At 39.8% G+C, this 20,328-nt stretch overlaps 1 protein-coding gene across 1 annotated transcript in view; it reads right to left on the bottom strand.

The window, feature by feature from the left end:
- The window catches only part of CA10 (carbonic anhydrase 10), a 798,969-nt gene that overhangs the window by 285,673 nt on the left and 492,968 nt on the right, over positions 1–20,328 (bottom strand). The window lies entirely within an intron of this gene.

Consider the following 20,328-nt stretch of genomic DNA (forward strand, 5'->3'; position numbering starts at 1 on the left):
CTCTGTGCCCCCACTTTTGTTCCCATAGAGCTCTATCCATATTTTCACTAAAGACCAATTATAAGGGATTATTAATAATCTACTTGTCTATCTCATCTATATGTTATGCATGATTTTGTGGATTACTTGGCAGGGAAAACTCACCAAATAAGTAAATCAATGGAAAAATAACAAACAACAATAAGATCGCAAGAAGAATTATGTGTTATTTATCTTTTTATTACCAGCACCTGGCATGATGTGTGATCAAGTAACAGGTGCTCAGGAAATAAATATTTGTTGAATTGAATATTGCATTTCTTCAAGGGCTGAGGCCATGCCTCATGTTTTGAATCTTCTCAGCAAGTAGCATATTTAATGCACAAGAGGAGCAATGTATAATTTCAATTGCATAAATTAATCTAACTTGAGATTTGATTCCATCAGCACATGGAATACAAGGTGAGATAATAATGGAAGTCAACATTTGTATAACAACATATAGTTTTCAAAGGATTTTTATTCATTCAGAATTCTTTCTGAGTACCTGCCTTGTACCAGGCACTATACATGGGTGGTATAAGATTTGACAAGATAGTAAAAGTCTCTCTGCATGGAGCCGTCATGTTGGAGGGAGCTGAAAATCACAATATCGTACAATAGGCTTGAGAGGAGCATAAGTCAGACTTCATTATCCTCATTTTACAGATTGGAAAAAAAAAAAAAAGGAATATTGAGGAGCATGCCTAAAATATGAGCTGAGACTCAAATCTGTGACCTTTGCCTCCAAATCCCTTTGCTGAATGGTGGATCTTGGAAAGAATTGCTATATCTATGACACTTAGGTGTTTTCCTGTGGAAAGTAATGATTATCTCTGGAATGCAGAAAATATCAGATTGTTTTTAAACATGGAATTACAGATGGAAGGGACCTTACAGAGCATATGGTTCATCTACTTTATTTTACAGATAAGTAAATCAAGACCTTTTGGCCACCTCATGCAAAGAGTTGACTCATTGGAAAAGACTCTGATGCTGGCAGGGATTGGGGGCAGGAGGAGACAGAGGATGAGATGGCTGGATGACATCACCAACTCGATGGACATGAGTTTTAGTGAACTCCAGGGGTTGGTGATGGACAGAGAGGCCTGACGTGCTGCAATTCATGGGGTCACAAAGAGTCAGACACGACTGAGTGACTGAACTGAACTGAAATCAAGACCTAGGAAAATGAAATTACTTTCCTTCACGTTACAAAATCATTTAGTCCAAAAGTCATGAACTCTTAGAGTGAAAAGTCCTCATCCATTTTACTGTTGAGCAAATTTGGATCCAGAGAAGTGAAGTGATTTGCATAAAATTATATACCTAGAAAATGGCAGAACTCCCAAAGGAATCTGTGCCCCTTAGCTTTTGGTCCACTGTTCTCACCACTAGCTTGGAAAAAGCTTAAAAGCTTATGCCTGTTGTTCACCAAAAGACTTGTAAAAATGTCCATAATGCCTTCAAGCATAATGGTCAAAAACTAAATAAAGGAAAAATTTCCCTTGTGGTAGAATGGGTATAGTCACATAATAGAATAAAGCAATGAAAAAGAGTGAGCTACTGTTTCACAAAACAGCATCAGAAAATCTTAACATAGAATCAGTAAAAGAGGTCAGGACAAAAAAAAAAAAAAAGAGTCCATATTGTATGATTTTACTCAAATGAAATTAAAAAACAGGCAAAATAGTGACAGAGGTTAAGTTAAATAGCGTTGAGTTGGGGCATGAAGGAATTTTCCAGGGTGCTGGATATGTTCTTTGTTTTGATGTGAATGGAGGTAACAAAGGTGTAAACATATATAAGTCCTCAAATTGTCCTTTTAAGATTTGTACATGTATCTGAATGCAAGTTACTTCTCAACAGATTTGATGAATGAAAAAATAATGAAAGGTTCTAATTGTCATCTCCTGTTCTCTTATAACAGCTCTGAGAAGCAAGACCAGGCTTGGGAGTATTAGGCTCAGGGAGTTTTGTGACCAACCGCACTGTTCATGGAACATGCTGTCCAGCCACAGCTCTGCTTGAAAGGCTGTTGATTTCAAGACTTCAGTCAATAAACATCTTTAAGCTTCCCATAGACTAGGGGTCTACAACCCCTGGATCATGGGGTTTGGTAATGGTCTATGGCCAATTAGGAACCAGGCCGCACAGTAGGAGGTGAGCAGTAGGCAAGCAAGCAAAGCTTCATCTGTATTTACAGCTGTTCCCCATCTATTGCATTCTCACCTGAATTCTGCCTCCTGTCAGAGAAGCAGCAGCATCAGATTCTCACAGGAGCATGAACCCTGCTGTGAATTGTGCACATGAGGGATCTAGGTTGCCCACTCCTAATGAGATTCATCCAAAAACCATCCTTCCCCCAACACACACTCCCTTTCTGAACCGTGGAAAAACTGTCTTCCACAAAACTGATTCCTGGTGCCAAGAAGGTGGGGATCACTGCTATAGACTATACATCTGTCCAGATTTTGTATTGCAATAAATGTTTATCTAATGGGTTTGGATTAGACAATATACTCAACTTGTTAATTCCCAATTATCCCCTGAAATTTTTTTCTGGTTTCTCAACCTGTATCAATGAACACAACAGAGTTTGGATCTAAGAGATTGCTTTTTGAAAAATACTTTACATAGTTTGCTTTAGAGAAAAGAATTCTAGAGGGAATTTCAGATTTACATCTGCATTAAAATTTCTTGAATTTATTATTTTGTTTTGTTTCTGAGGTAGAACATCCACACAAACACCAGTTACAGCATTATTTAAAATAGAAACTAATAGGAAACAAATAAATATTCAATGATTGGAAATGCCTATGTGAACTGTGGTGTATCTGTTACATGGAATGTCATGCAGACATTAAAATTTAGACAATAGCTTGGAAAGTTCTTTTGGTATATTAAGGGGAAAACGTAAATGAAATTTCATGTACAGTATGTTTCAAGTACTCAACAGTATACATGTTTATTAAAATGCATATATAAAGTGTCATCATGAGCAGATTATGTTTAGATGGGAAAACTAGAATATTGCTCTTCTTCCTACGCTTCTATAGTTCTTAAATTTTCTTTAATGAGTGTGCACTACATTTGTAACTTAAAGAATGACATCTTAAGACAAAACAGATCAATTTCCAATATCTTTGATGCGTATTTTCCCCTGTCGTCTATTTTTCAGAGCTATCAAATGTCTCTAACAACATCACATTCTTAAACCAGTAAACAGGTTTATTAAGCCCTAACTTTGTGTCAAAGGCTTCTCATAGCACTATGAGGAATCAAATTAAAATATAACCGTGTAAATGAAAGGAACAAAAATCATATGGGAAAAAAAGACGAATGTAAGTGTAAAGACTTAGAGTTTGTTTTGACCTGTTTCCTATTAGACATTTGATACCAGTTATATCAAAACCATTCCTCGATGAAAGTGGTTATGATCATTCCCATCCGTTTATTCCACAAACATTTATAAACGTTTAATGTGTGTCATACTGTTCTTGTGGTTCTCAAGGCAAGCATACTGAAGTGGTTTCTGATGGACAGGGAGGCCTGATTTGCTTCAGTCCATGGAGTCACAAAGAGTCAGGAACGACTGAGCAACTGAACTGAACTGAATGTGTGTCAGGCATTGTGTTCGGTGCTAATGATAGTGTTAGGGTAAAGGGACAAAGTAGGTGATTAAACAGTTAATCCCACTAGAGGATTGTCAATAGAGAAAATATGGGAGACCCTTGTGAGTGTGTGTGTGTATGTGCTCATTCACTTCAGTTGTGTCTGACTCTTTCTGACCCCATGGAGCATAGCCCACCAGGCTCCTCTTTCCATGGGATTCTCCAGGCAAGAATACTGGTGAGCATTGCCATGCCCTCCTCCAGGGGATCTTCTTGACCCAGAGATCAAACCCATATCTCTTGCATCTCCTGCATTGCAGGAGGATTCTTTACTGCTGAGACACTTGGGAAGCACTTGGGAGACCCTTGTAATTAATGATTCTTGCTTAGCAACAAAACCCTGCAACAGAAGCACAAGACATACCCTGAAACAATAAAATAATGGTGACATGAGACACATATCCTTCCCAGTGAGCTCAGTAAGTTAATGATCCCTAGTACATCCTCTCTGCACATGTAAAAAACAATGATTTCTGGACCTAGTTTGACCATGTAGGGACAAGAAAACCCCTGCTCAACCTGGAGGAGGAGCTGATGGTGAAATCACGACATCTACTCAAGAAAGGCAAAGAAGTACACTTCTTCCCCTCCTCACTTTTTCTTTGATTATAAAACTATAGCTCAATGAGGTCTCAGGGAGTGGTACACCCTTGCCCACCCACTTATAAGCCTCACAAGGATCCTATTCTAATAAATCACTCCTTAACTATTAGGTCAATCGTGTCCTACTATTTGTGACCCCATTGACTATGCAGTCCATGGAATTCTCTGGGCCAGAATACTGGAGTGTGTAGTCTTTCCCTTCTCCAGGGGATCTTCCCCACTCAGGGATCAAACCCAGGTCTCCCACATTGCAGATGGATTCTTTACAAGCTGAGCTAGAAGGCAAGCCCAAGAATACTGAAGTGGGTAGCCTATCCCTTCTCCAGCAGATCTTCCTGACCCAGGAATCGAACCGGGGTCTCCTGCATTGCAGGCAGATTCATTACCCACTGAGCTATCAGGGAAGCCCCACAAGAACAATAAATCACTTCTCAACTATCAGTTTGTCTCTCACTGAATTCTTTCTGCACTAATGCCTAAAGGACTATGGTACTGGAACTCTTCAGAGCCCTGGGAAACAGCACTCATCTGTTTCACTGGGGATATAAAGATAAATAAGATACAGTTCTTACGGCTCTATGTAAATTATATGTAAAGAAAAATGTATCACAAGGGAGCTCATCCACTGAACAGATGCAAAAAGCACTGAGAAGTTAAATGACTTGTCCAATGTCCTACAGAAAGACATTGCTGGGGCCAGAAATCAAGTAGCTCATCTGAAACATCCTGGTTTTGAGGATAATTGTGTGATGTGGGTTACAGATGCTGCAGGACCGCCAAAGTCTTCAGCAGCCAGCAAATCATTCAGGGAAGGGACAACCTCACTAGGTTTCACCATGGATGAGATTTGGGTACCTGGAGGTGACAGGGGGAGATCCCGGCAACTCAAAAGCCCAGGAGATAAGAATGATCCCATGCTCTCATAGTATTGTAAGGAAATGTGTTCCCAATAAGGTAATAAGGTTACAATATGCTTCAAGCTATTTAGTCACTTGGATTTCAACCTCAGACTGTCACCTCTGCAGTAAGGCCCAATCTCAGCCAGTCTTTTCCTAGAACCCAATTATAAATCTATAAATTAGTATTGGTGTCTCTTTTGTAGCTTTTAAAAGAGATTGACTATTTCTGTCCATCAGAATGTGAAATCCAAGAGAACACAGACAATGTCTGCCTTATTCCTAGCTGAATTTTTAGAGCCTAGAACAAAGCCTGGAAAATAAACTTTCATGAAATATTTGTTGAATTAATTAATTGATGTTATGGGAGCACCAAGGAAGTTTTCCAGCTTGGATAGAAATAGGGATGGATGTCAAGAAGGCTTTCTGTGGGAGGTGGCAATTGAGATAGGCTTCAAAGGATGAATAGATTGTCTGCAGGGTCTGAATAGAAATGGGAGGGCGGAGAGAAGTGAGAGAAGACATTGTTGAATATCATAGGAATGACATGGTGGAGAAAAAACACAGGAGAGGAGCTGGAAAGTGTCAAACTGGTACCTAAAGATGATGCTCAAAATGAGGCAGGGACTAGATTCCACCAGGACTTGTAAGCTTCCATTTTATTTGGATTTGAGTTAAAAGAAATCAATCAGATGGTTTTAAGTGGGGATGGTCACAACTGGATCTTTGTTTTAGAAAGTCTGACAGTATGGAAAGACACTTTTGCGTGACACAAGACAGGTGAGGATTTCAGCTGGGCAATGGAAAAGTAGTTCCTGACCTCTAGGACCTGGCTGGGACTGTCAGTCAGAACTTGGTGTTCCCCTGATGAACATAAATGCCTTCACAGACCACAAGAGAGAAGGCCACTCTGCCCATGATGTTTTAAGTTAAAAAAAAAAAAAAAAAGACCACTTCATAATCTTATCACACAGAAACAAAGCACAAACATTGTCCTAACTATAAAAGTGACCAAACACCCCCCTTTCCTGTTAATGTCAGCCACTGATGCTGCTTTACCAATTATACTTTTCACCCTGTTTCATTCTTCCAGCATTATAGATAAGATATACAGTCTCAGGATTACCTCCATTTCTTGACAACACACAGTTCAGAGCTGCTTCCTCTTCCTTGAACCCTCCTCTGAAGCACCCAACACAAATTTAAATCCTATAAATCCTTCCTAGCACCTGATACCCATTCTGCCTCATTGGTAAGAGCAATAGACCAGATTTGTTCAACTGAATATGTGTTCCTGGTGGCCTTTGGCTGGAAGGCAATAACATAGCTAAAAGATTGCTACAATTAAAATGCTACAGTCCACCTGTACCAGTTTGTGAGAGCCTATTGTTAAATTTTAGGAATTTTGCAAGTTGTTAAATACATCATTATTGATAATTAAAATCTATAAGCTTTCCATTAAATTTAATTATATTGAAACAATAGCAATGCATCCTTAAAACTCATTACTTCCAAATTCTTTTATTACATTTTATGATTTTCTCTGCTCTGGAGATTATTAGAATCATATTTTTTTTTTTATCTTTCATGTTAGAAATGGTATAAAATGATGTGCCACTGTGCCTCTCTTTCTTACTTCATGTTTAATGATATCTTTCATAGTGTTAGCTGGAGATTTGACATAACAGAAGTAGTTATAACATGGAAATTGACAAATACTACAAGTCAAAGCTTCTGTCTATCTCCAGTTGTTTGGTAAACCAAAAGCTAGTCCACAAATGTTGAAGCTTTGCACTTAGGCACTAAAAGCAGGGCAGGGGATCATTGAGGGGATTCAAGAATTGTACAGTTGACAAGAGAGCTGACAGAGAAGGGAATTAATTGTATGCATTTGTCTTTCAATCTCTGGTATGAAACCTATGACACTTGGGTTTACTTTGCTTAAAGAGTGCTGTTTTTTGTTACCAAGATATGCTTTCCTGATTCTCCTTCTACTTCCCTGAGCCCTACCTGCTCCCAGGCTGATTTCTGGCCTTTGGTTTGAAAGGCAAGAAAAAGCTCAGGGAAGTTCTGATGCCCTCAGAGCACTGACAGGGAGCTGCAAGGTTGAGGGCATCATGCTTAGTAATCTTCCAAGCTGTTCATCATAACCTAAGAGGACAAGCACAACTTTGTGTCTTAAATTATTTACTTCAGATATGGCTTAGAAATAAAGATGCATTGAAATATGTATATTATCATACATAAAACAGATGACTAGTGCAAATCTGATGCATGAAGCAGGGCACTCAAAACCAGTGCTCTGGGACAAACCAGAAGGATGGGGTAGGGATGTGGGAGAAGGGTTCAGGATGGAGGGACACATGTGTACCCATGTCTGATTCATGTCAATGTATGGCAAAAACTATTAAATATTGTAATTATCCTCCAATTAAAATAAAATGAAAAACAAAACAATATAAGATGCTTAAATTTTATTTACTTTTTAAAAATTTTAATTGGCATTAAAATTTCACTTATACAAGTCAGATAATAGAAAAGTAGAGAGCAGATAGAAAATATTAAAAAGAGTGTCATATATAACAGGTTAAAATTTTACCAATTGGGGAGGAACAAGAGTTCTGTGCTCTGAAGGAGGGAGCTTCCTAAAATGATTGTCTCTGGCAGCCAGTCCATGTAATTAATGGTTATAAAATACTTTAAAGGCCTAAAGTACTTCATCAAGGCTGAGATGTAATTGTGCCATTTCATCAGGACATGTTTTATTACTCATGTTCACAGTGGAATTCTCAAATAGGTTTCAGTGCTGTAGTCTTGGCATCAATACATTGGTTTGTTCCATACCCAGAATGCTCACCTGGGCAGCTGTGGTGAGGGCCAGGGGTGTGAGGAAGACTAGGCCTATACTTATATGTGAAGAGGAAAGGGTCAGTACGAGTACCACCTCCTGCAGGGAGCCCTTTTAGATAGACCAGTAAGCTCTCTTCAGAACTCCAGCAACTCTCACTCTACCGCTTAAGTCTCCCTCAGGTCAATATTGTTTTGCATAGTCATTCACATGTTTTACCTGGAGTTCTGGAATTGTGCCCCTTGTCTCTGTTGCATCCTCTGCATTGGGTCTGTCCATTATAAAGTTGTAGCCTTTAGAGGATTCTCCAAAAAATTGCATGCAATTTCAAGGTAAGAGTGAAAGCTTTCTCTTACAAATACTCTTCACTCTCCACACTATAACCCACTACATCAATCCTGATACCCCATGGATATTCCAGTGCTTGCAAGCACTCTGGAAGGTGAAAGTACTGTGGAAGGTGAAAGAAAATGAAAGTGAAAGTCACTCAGTCATGTCCAACTCTTTGCAATCCAATGGATATACAGTCAATGGAATTCTCCAGGCCAAAATACTGGCGTGGGTAGCTGATACCTTCTTCTGGGGATCTTCTCAACCCAGGTTTTGAACCCAGGTCTCCCACATTGCAGGCACATTCTTTAACAGCTGAGCCACCAGGGAAGCCAAGAATATCGGAGTGGGTAGCCTATCCCTTCTCCGAGTATCTTCCTGACACAGGAAGGTAGGTGTCATTTAAATAAACAAACAAACAAAAAACTTTTACTTTGTAGATTGGAGAACAGAGGTCAAATAGCTTACAGAAGAGCTCACGCCATGTTCTGACTCTGTCTCCTGCCCTTTACTCATTAATTCCAAATTTCTGGATATCTTTTGCCACTATCTGATCTCCTACTGCCTTATTTACCACTACAGTCAAGATAATAACCACCCCAACAACAAAAGCAACTGACACAGCAGAGAGTACTTTCCTTAGCTCAGAGCACATCCGTATAGTGACCTTAACTTATATGCACTGTAGCTCCATTTCTAGCTACACAACCTTGGGCAAGACCTTAATCTCTTGGGATCTCTGCTGCTTCAATTATCACATATAACAACTCAACATCTAATTGAGGCAGGAAAAATTTTATTAATAGTAAATTATTAATTAATATGCATTAGTATTGACCTCTTAAACTCTTTAGAGTTTACAAAGCACTTTCTCAAGTGTTTTCTCATATTTTTCTCCCAATAGCTCTGTAAGGTCAGCATGGCACACAGTCTTGCCCCATTGTAAGAGTGAAGAAACTGAGACCTAGAGAGATACCAGCAGCATTTTATAAAGTATATTTTGAGAGCATATTAATCCCTGGAGATACTTTATGGAAAAAAAAAAAAAAAGATGAGTGGGAAATACTATATGCTGTATTTTTGCTTAGAAAGTTAAAAGTGCAAGGCACAGTAAAGGCTCTGGTAAGTTCTACATCAAGAAAACAAAATTATCTTAAATACTTGCTAAAATGTATATGTATATATGTATATATACATATATACACATACACACATACATGCATTCATGTATGCTAAGTCGCTTCAGTCGTGCACTACCCTTTTAGACCCTATGGACTGACCCCAGGCTCCTCTGTCCAATGGATTCTCCAGGCGAAAATACTCGAGTGGGTCGCCATGCACTCCTCCAAGGGATCTTCCTGACCCAGAGGTTGAACCTGTGCCTCTTAGCTCTCCTGCATTACCAGGGTCATCTGGGAAGGCCATATATATATATATATTAAACAGCCTCCCTCTCCGAAAACCTATTAATATTTTGTGAAACTAGGTTTCTGTGGAGCTCATGATCTGTAGAATTAACTAATCTTTAGGAGACTCTGGATTAAACTACTTAATCAAGGTAGTGTGACTGGGAGAGCTGATATTCTGTCTCTGAGTCAGTACACAGTGGTGGGGTCATTAGTAGAAACATATTTTAGCCTTCTGTTCACAATAAATTTGAACTACCTATATTGGTCAGTTTCCTGTTTGCTTTGATCCAGTAGGGTTGTGCAGTCACTCCAGTCCCTATTGACTTTATCTTGTTGCCCATGAAATGCTGAGTTGCTAGTGCACTAAACTAACTTCACATCACTGCATGGCTGGTCCCGACTTAAACATCCAGCAAAAATACGGGAGTGGGAGTTTGTGAAAAGGTGTACGGAGGCTTCTGTGCCCTAGTCTAAAAGGATCATGCATTGTAAAGATGACTTCGGGGATCTCATTGCTATTTCTTTCCAAGCAATTCTGAACATTCCAGAGATACACTCCGGATACTGAAGAGGGAGGATTGGGTAAGGGGAGAAAAGCAGCAGTTTCTAACCAGGAGCAATCCACCCCAAGTTTCCCCTGCTAAGAGACATTTGGTGATACTTAGAAACATTTTAGGAGGTGTTACTAAATCTAGTGGGTAAAGGCCAAAATTGCTACTAAATGTCCTTTGAAGCACAGGACATCCCCCACATGTAATTCAAAGTGTCAATAGTGCTAAAGTACCAGGCTGTAGTCCATGGGGTCACAAAGAGTCGGACAGGACTGAGCGACTTCACTTTCACTTTTCACTTCCCTGCACTGGAGAAGGAAATGGCAACCCACTCCAGTGTTCTTGTCTGGAGAATCCCAGGGACAGTGGAGCCAGGTGGCTGCCATCTGTGGGGTTGCACAGAGTCGGACACTACTGTAGCGACTTAGCAGCAGCAGCAGCAACAGAGAAACCCTGGACTAAGGAAGTGAGATAGTTTGGGCATGTGCCACGTTACTGAGGCAGTGTAGAGTAGTGGAAAGAACTCTGACCATTTGCCTGAAGGCCAGAGTCAAATCCTGGCTCTGCTAATGTGAAAGAGCCTTTCTGGGACTCACAGTTAAGTGGTTCTCTTCTGCTTCCTGGTATCCAGAAAAAGTTCATGCAGCAAGCCTCTCCCTGCCCCTTGCCACAGATTGGTAAATCCTATGCCTTAGTACATGATAGTGGACAGAGATGAAGTGATGTGACCCCTTCTGATCCTGGCCCCTAAGCTGCCCATGAAACCTTCCAACTCTGCTCCCATCTACCTTCCAGAAGAGAATCCAGTGGAGAATGCTGAGGCCTGATCTAGACATTGGATTAAGGAATTCTAAGAGGTCCAAAAATGCTGGAACTTGGGAAGGGAAACAATATTTTATTTTTGCTAACCTCTGAAACTTAGCAGTTTCTCAGTTTGAGTGTAAGCACCAAACCATTGTAATGATAATAGTACTTGTGAGTCCTTCTCTAATAGAAATCAGAGATGTTTTCATATCACATTATAGTTATTACATTAGTATCTCAAAATATCATTTTTGTTAAAGGTAATGCTCAAAATCCTTCAAGTTAGGCTTCAACAGTAGGTGAACCAAGAAATTCCAGATGTACAAGCTGAATTTAGAAAAGGCAGAGGAATCAGAGCTCAAATTGCTGGATCATAGAAAAAGAAAGGGAATTACAGAAAAAAAAAAATCTACTTCTGTTTCACTGACTGTGCTAAAACCTTTGACTGCATGGATCACAGCAAACTGTGGAAAACTCTTAAAGAGCTTGGAATACCAGACCACCTTACCTGCCTCCTAATAAATCTGTATGCAGGTCAGGAAGCAACAGTTAGAATGGGACATGGAACAACAGACTGGTTCCAAATTGGAAAAGGAGTATGTCAAGGCTGTATATTGTCATCCTGCTTGTTTAACTTCTGTGCAGAGTACATCATGCAAAATGCTGGCCTGGATGAAGCTCAAGCTGGAATCAAGATTGCCAGGAGAAATATCAATAATCTCAAATATGCAGATGATATCATCCTAATGGCAGAAAGCAAAGAGGAACTAAAGAGCCATGTGATGAATGTGAAAGAGGGAGAGTGAAAAAGCTGGCTTAAAACTTGACATTAAAAAATGAAGATCATGGCACCTGGTCTCATCACTTCATGGCAAATAGATGGGTAAAAAATGGAAACACTTACAGACTTCATTTTCTTATGCTCCAAAATCACTGCAGATGATGACTGCAGCCATGAAATCAAAAGACACTTGCTCCTTGGAAGAAAAGCTATGACCAACCTAAACAGCATATTAAAAAGCAGAGGCATCACTTTATCAACAAAAGTCCATATAGTCAAAGCTATGGTTTTTCCAGTAGTTATGTATGGATGTGACAGTTGGGCTATAAACAAAGCTAAGCACAGAAGAGTTGATGCTTTTGAAATATGGTGCTAGAGAGGACTCTTGAGAGTCCCTGGAACCTCAAGGAGATCAAACCAGTCAATCCTAAAGGAAATCAACCCTGAATATTCATTGGAAGGACTGATGCTGAAGCTGAAACTCCAATACTTTGTCCACCTGATGTGAAGATCTGACTCACTAGAAAAGACTTGATGCTGGGAAGGATTGAAGGCAAGAGGAGAAGGAGTGACAGAGAATGACATGGTGGGATGGAATAATTGACTCAATGGACATGAGTTTGAGCAAACTCTGGGAGATTGCGAAGGACAGGGAAGCCTGGTTTGCTGCAGTTCATAGGGTCACAAAGAGTTGGACACCACTGAGCGGCTGAACAATAACCTTTTGATTATCGTAGTTATCAGTTAAAAATTGTTAGTCATTCATTCTTTTCCATCTCTTTGAGACCCCATGGACTGTACCTCTGTCCACAGAATTCTCCAGGCAAGCATAATGTAGTGAATAATCATTCTTTTTTCCAGGGGATGTTCCCAACCTAGGGACTGAAGTCAGATCAAACCAGGAGAAATGCAGGCAGCTTCTTTACTGTTTGAGTTACCAAGGAAGCCCCAAGAGCAGCTGCTTAATCTGTCTAATAATCCACTAATAAAGAAGAACTCACATTACTGTATTATATTTTTTCTTTTAATATTTGATACCTATTTAATATTTGATACCTATTTCCAATTTTATTTTCTATGTAATCCTATGTATTTTATGTTATTCATTTACAAAAAAATTTCAGAGAAGGTTCATAGGCAGCAGCAGTCTGACAAAGGGGTTTTTGGCACAAAAAGGTTCAGAGCCCCTGCTCTCTGAGTGGACTGCATGGATCAGAGCCCTTCTTCCCACCATGGCACCATCCCATCCCCAGGGATACCCTGCCAACCCACACTGGGCCATACCATGAGCAAGGGAGAAAACTTTGTGCTGTTAAGCCACTGAGATTCAAAGAGTTTTTTTGCCACAGCCACACTGATTAAGCCTGCCAAGCTTCTTAATTGCTCTCAGCCTGGCTTCTAAACTTCTTCTTGAAAATAATCATCTCATCTATTCACCGGGTGGTTGGGAAGAGTAAAGAGGAGAACATGTATGTCATGCACTTCTGATGAAGAGATTATTATGAATTACCAAGTAAGGCTGCTTTTCCCTAAATCGAGAAAAAGCAAACAATGACTTATCTGTTTTTGTAAGTCACATTTTATTGGAACACAGGTCTATCATTTGTTTACATATTGTCTGAGCTGCTTTCCTGGCAAAAGTGAGGCAAAGACCAGAAGGCCTGCAAACCTGAAATATTTGCCATCTGGCTCTTTAAGGAAAAGTTTTCTACCCTCTGCCCTGGGCCCTGCTTTTTTCACTTAGATGGTAGTGGGAGGGAAAAGTAGCAGCCTTTTTGTATGGATGGAAAACCTGGGGAGATGCTATCTTCAAATCCAGTTAGGAGGTTCCAAGGGCACACACAGCGGTTCCTGTCACCTAAGGGCATTGACTAAATCCTAAGCCAGAACTGGCAGCCCTTTTGGCATCTGCTTGAACTGGTTCAATATACTGATGCTTCCTTGGGGTTATTTCTTTTGATCAAGTGGACAAATATCCTCATATATGGAGGAATGCAACCCACTCCAGTGTTCTTGCCTGGAGAATCCCAGGGACGGCGGAGCCTGGTGGGCTGCCGTCTATGGGGTCGCACAGAGTCAGACACGACTGAAGTGACTTAGGAGCAGCATGGAGGAATGCATGAAGCAAATTAACAAGGGCAGTTTTTTCCATATTCTTCCAGTGGTATTGAAGGAGCAAACAGAACAGGCTCTATCTTGAAAGCAGGACTCCATCTTGGGCCGGACTGTGGACTTTGAGCTATATGCCCAGTATCTGTGGAAACTACATACCAACTGGAAAACCAGGCCCCACCCCCAGAAGGAAGAGTCCTAGGGCTCTCCGTTGCTAAAACAATATCCTAATCATTTGTGTAACCGAATAGAATCATGCATTCTATTTTGGTTATTGGGGTATAATTGTCCACTGTTAACTACCTAGGCTTAAGGCATATGATCATGGGTTAACTTTGATTGTACATTTCTTTTTCCTTTGTTCAGACTAGTTTCAGAGAACCTTATACACTTAGGGTATATAAGGTTTTCACAAAACTGATTGGGGTCCTTGGTTAAGAGGAGACTCTGCTTTGGGCCCGCCAGTGTAATAAACTGCACTGCACTATCTACATTGTCCTTCTGAGTGAGTTTGTTTCCTGGAAAGCGTGGCTGCAACAGCATATCTGCAAGTAGCAATGAAGATATGATCACAACCTGTTTACAGTTAAGGAAACTGAGTCATAAGAAGTTAAGGGAATGTGAGACAGGAACTACCATCATGCAATCATCATATATATTTCTTAAAACCCTACTATGTGGAATGCAGGAATTGGGTAGTGGGAAGCAGAGGAAATCATAAGATTTGCCCAAGTTAGTATAAATAGTAAATTGCAGAGCTGGGCTTTTAACCCAGCTTGGTTCCATGCCCACTACAATGTATACTGCCCAATATTGCTCTCTGCCATCATGTTCACTGACAGCAGCCTCATTATCAAAGACTTTCATGTTACGGATGTGGTTACTCAGTGAAAATGTCTCTGACATTTGCCAATTCAAAATGGTCTTTCAAATGATACATGGTGAATGCTTATTTGTCCTCTGCTGTTGAATTGCTATGTAATCCTAATTAATTCATTAATCAAAATGAGCCTGTTTATTAAACTATAAAAACAAAATGATAATTTAATTCTACTTGATGGTAATTTAAAACTCACTGAAAGAAGAAAGGAAATAAATATTTGAGTTGATTTTTCCTTTTTTAATATTGCACTGGAAAAACATATTTTCTTTGAAAGACTCACAAACCTGAGAGCTGCCAAAATTAGCATCTGACTTTTCCTTTTTAAAAATATATATCTTATTTGATTCCATTATTTGACACATCATATAATGGTAGAATGCCAGAGCTAGAAGGGAGTTAAGAGATCTTTCTAAGCTAATTCTTCTTTTCGCCGCTGAGGAAACATGGGTGCCAGGAGGCAGTTATTAGCTTTGTGTGTCCCAGGATCTATGTGTGTCCCAGGATCTATGTCCCAGGATCTATGGGATCTATCTGAAATTCTAGTCCATGATTCCCATAGACTATGTTCTCCACAATACTTCCTTTCCTCCTAAAGGAGGGTCTGTTCAGAGCACCCGACTTGGGGGATGATTGTTTCAGCTTAAAAGTCATAATCATCAATGTGTCTATTTCCTATGGGGGTAAGTGTGCAATGCTAAATCTGCCAGCTTTAGTTTGAAGATAGTCTAGCTTTGAATGCCACTAACAAATGAGACCTTGACCTTGCTGCTTCCTTTTTCTGTAGTCTTTCTTTCCTTGCTTGTAAAAGAGAGATAAAAATACAGACAGTACTCAACTTACAATTTTTTGACTTCATGATGGAGCAAAAATGATGTGCATTCAGGATAAACTATACTTGGAATTTTGATTTTTGCTCATTTCCAGGCAAATGATATTTCCAGACACTCTCATGATGTTGAGCAGGGCAGCAGCCACAGCTCCCAATCAGCCATTTGGTCACCAGGGCAAACAACCAATATACTGATAACTATTTGTGTACCCAGACAACCATTCTGTTTCTCACTTTCAGTACAGTATTCAGCAAACTACATGAGATATTCAACACTTTATTATAAAATAGGCTTTGTCTTAGATTATTTTGCCCAACTATAAGCTAATGTAAGTGTTATGAGCATGTTAAAGGTAGTCTGGGCTAAGCTATAATATTTGGTAGGTTAGGTGTATTAAATGCATTTTCGACTTATGATATTTCCAAATTACAATGTGTTTATCAGGATATAACCCCCTTGTTGAGGAAGACCTGTAGTACCTACCTCGTAGTGTATTGGGGGTTAAAGTCCATGGAATATAATGACTCGATAAATGCTGGCTAAATTACTTCTATTGTTCTAGCAACCGAAAGTAAGCCTTCTGTCTAGTACCTCCTAGTGCAGTCTATGTGATCTGCCATTTGGAGATCTACAAAAAGAATGCTAAGAAACAAGGTGTTAGTAGCCATGGCTATTTGCCCACTTATTATTGAGAAAAGCTGCATTCAAGAAAATCACTGTAAATTTAGGTCTCTTACTTGATATCACTAAATAGGATTTTAAATATGTATTTTTTTTCACTTTTTTTATGTCAGCAAGTGAAGCAATCACCCATAAACAACTTAAACTTCCTGAGGTAAATCTTCTGCCACTGTTTTCTCTCCAGCCACATGTTGCCCCTTGACATCTGATTTAATCTGCACATGGGTCCCTTCAGAGCCAGCCTCCTTCTGACCATAGGATTGGTCTTCAGCACTTGATGACTTCCTTGGATCCAAGGCCACTGCAAATCCTTACTAACTCTGAAATGTCTTTAAGCATTAAATTCTGATAAGACTGATGCCCAGAAAGCAGGCTTCTTAGCCATGGACAGAGGTCCCAGGCTCACTGTTTTATAAACAACCAAGCTTTCCATGGAGCACTGGGAGAATTTGCTGTTTGGGGCTAATTAGCCTCATTTAGAAACCCTTGACGAGCAAATGGAACTGAAACGTAGTCACCCTCTGAAACAACTTAGCAGATATACAACCTGAACATAATTTCCAGCAGTTTCCCAATGCCTCAAAGTCCCACATTTATATTTCCTCCAGGAAGAAGTGATACAGGTGTAGTCTTCCTCCCGAGCCTGGAGCCTAGGACTGCTGATGCCCCTTGTACATTTTTTAGATTGAGAACTCTGTCCAGTGGAATTTCATCCTCTCTCTTTTTCATGAATTTAGATCCAACCTCCAGAGTTCCACTCAAATCCTATTTGTTGCCAGAAGTGTGCACTCTCACTGTCTTTCTGTCCTTGTTTAACAGTTTACCCTAGGATGAGTTCTCATATCCATTTTCTCATTTAACCATTATAAGGATTTTATAAAGTGGTCACTGCCATCATTCTTGTTTTATAGATGACACCCAGAGTTGTTAATTGGATTTTCTCAAGTTCCATAACTTTGACTAGATGGACCTTTGTCAGCAATTTCATCAAGAGGCTCTTTAGTTCTTCGATTTCTGCCATAAGGGTGGTGTCATCTATGTATCTGAAATTACTGATATTTCTCCTGGCTAGCCAGGAGACAGCTAGCCAGTGATACAGCCAGAATTTAAAACCTAAAAGTTTGACTCCAGAACCTGAAATCTGCATGTAACACTGACCTCAACTGTAAACATTTAGACTGTCCTCAGACTGAGTCCACACTATCCATCCCCATTTCAGTGTTTCCTTGTTTTTTGTATGGCACATAAAAGGCACTCAAAAAAGGCACTCCCAACTGACACATAGTAGGCACTCAATAAATATTTGTTCCATGACTCCATGGGTTATAAACTCTTTGAAGATAATCTTGTTTGATACATCTCAGTACAACTTAGTTCATTCACTCAGTGGTGTTGGATTCTTTGTGACCCCATGGACACCAGGTTTTCCTGTCCATCACCAACTCCCACAGCTTGCTCAAAGTGACGTCCATCAAGTAGGTGATGCCATCCAACCATCTCACCCATTGTTTTCATCTCCTCCTGCCTTCAATCGTTCCCAGGATCAGGGTCTATTCCAATGAGGCAGCTTTTTGCATCAGGTGATCAAAGTTATGGAGTTTCAGCTTCAGCATCAATTCTTCCAATGAATATTCAGGACTGATTTCCTTTAGGATTGACCGGTTTGATCTCCTGGCAGTCCAAGGGACTCTCAAGAGTCTTCTCCCACACCACAGTTTAAAAACATCAATTCTTTGGTGCTCAACTTTCTTTATAGTCCAACTCTCACATCCATACACGACTACAGGAAAAACCATAGCTTTGACTAGACGGACCTTTGTCAGTAATTTCATCAAGAGGCTCTTTAGTTCTTTGATTTCTGCCATAAGGGTGGTGTCATCTATGTATCTGAAATTACTGATATTTCTCCTGGCAATCTTGATTCCAGCTTGAGCTTCATCCAACTTGGCATTTCACAAGATATACTCTGCATATACATTGAATAAGCAGGGTGACAATATGCAATCTTGATGCACTTCTTTCCTGATTTGGAACCAATCTGTTGTTCCATGTCCAATTGTAACTGTTGCTTCTTGGCCTGCATGCAGATTTCTCAGGAGGCAGGTAGGGTGGCCTGGTATTTCATCTCTTGAAGAATTTTCCATAGTTTATTGTTATCCACACAGTCAAAGGTTTTGGCGTACTCAATAAAGCAGAAGTAGATATTTTTCTGGAACTCTCTTGCTTTTTGGATGACCCAGCAGATGTTGGCAATTTGATGTCTGGTTCCTTTGCCTTTTCTAAATCCGGCTTGAAAACTTGGAAGTTCATGGTTCATGTACCATGAAACTGGCTTGAAGACTGGCTTGGAGAATTTTGAACCTTACTTTGCTAACGTGTGAGATGAGCACAGTTATGCAGTAGTTTAAACATTCTTTGGCAGTGCCTTTCTTTGGGATTTGAATGAAAACTGACCTTTTCCAGTCCTGTGGCCACTGCTGAGTTTTCCAAATTTGCTAGCATATTGTGTGCAGCTCTTTCACAGCATTATCTTTTAGGATTGAAATAGCTCAACTGGAATTCCATCACCTGCACTAGTTTTGTTTGTAGTGGTACTTCCTAAGGCCCACTTGACTTTGCATTTCAGGATGTCTGGCTCTAGATGAGTGACCACACCATCATGGTTATCTGGGTCATTAAGCTCTCTTTGTATAGTTCTTCTGTGTATTCTTGCCACCTCTTCTTAATAACTTCTGCTTCTGTTAGGTCCATACCATTTCTGTCCTTCATTGTGCCCATTTTTGCATGAAATGTTACCTTCATATCACTAACTTTCTTGAAGATATCTCTGTTTTTTCCAAGTCTATTATTTTCCTCTATATTTCTGCATTGATCCCTGAGGAAGGCTTTTTTATCTCTCCTTGCTGTTCTCTGGAACTCTCCATTCAAATGGGTATATTTTTCCTTTTCTCCTTTGCCTTTCACTTCTCTTCTTTTCTAAGATGTTTGTAAGGCCTCCTCAGACAACCATTTTGCCTTTTTGCATTCTTTTGCTTGGGGATGGTCTTGATCATTGCCTTCTGTACAATGTCATGAACCTCTGTCCATAGTTCTTCAGGCACTTTTTCTATCACATCTAATCCCTTGAAATTATTTGTCACATCCACTGTATAATTGTAAGTCATTTGATTTATGTCATACCTGAATGGTCTAGTAGTTTTCCCTACTATATTTAAATTAAATCTAAATTTAGCTATAAGAATTTCATGATCTGAAATGCAGTTGGCTCCCAGTCTTGTTTTGGCTGACTGTATAGTGCTTCTCCATCTTTGGTTGCAAAGAATATAATCAATCTGATTTCAGTATTGACCACCTGGTGATGTCCATGTGTAGACTCTTGTGTTGTTGGAAGAAGGTGTTTTCTATGACCAGAAGTTGCAGTTTCAGCATCAGTCCTTCTAAATAATATTCAGGGTTGATTTCCTATAGGATTGATTGGTTTAATTTCCTTGACATCCAAGGGATTCTCAAGAACCTTCTTCAGCACCAAAATTCAAAACATCCGTTTCTCAGCGCTCAGCCTTCTATTTAGTCTAACTCACACATCCATACATGACCACTGGAAAAATCACAGTTTTTGCTAGACAGATCTTTCTTAGCAAAGTGATGTCTCTGCTTTTTACTATGCTATATGCATTTGTCATTGCTTTCCTTCTGAGGAGCAATGTTCTTTTAAATTCATGGCTGCAGTCACTGTCCACAGTGATTTGGGAGCCCAGGAAAATAAGATCTGTCACTGTTTCCACTTTGCCCCATTCTGTTTGCCATGAAGTGATGGAACCAGATCTCATGATCTTAGTTCTTTGAATGTTGAGTTCTAATCCAGCTTTTTCACTCACCTCTTTTACCCTCATCAAGAGGCTATTTAG

This window comes from Budorcas taxicolor, chromosome 19 (assembly GCF_023091745.1).
Source record: "Budorcas taxicolor isolate Tak-1 chromosome 19, Takin1.1, whole genome shotgun sequence".
Classification (NCBI taxonomy): Eukaryota; Metazoa; Chordata; class Mammalia; order Artiodactyla; family Bovidae; genus Budorcas; species Budorcas taxicolor.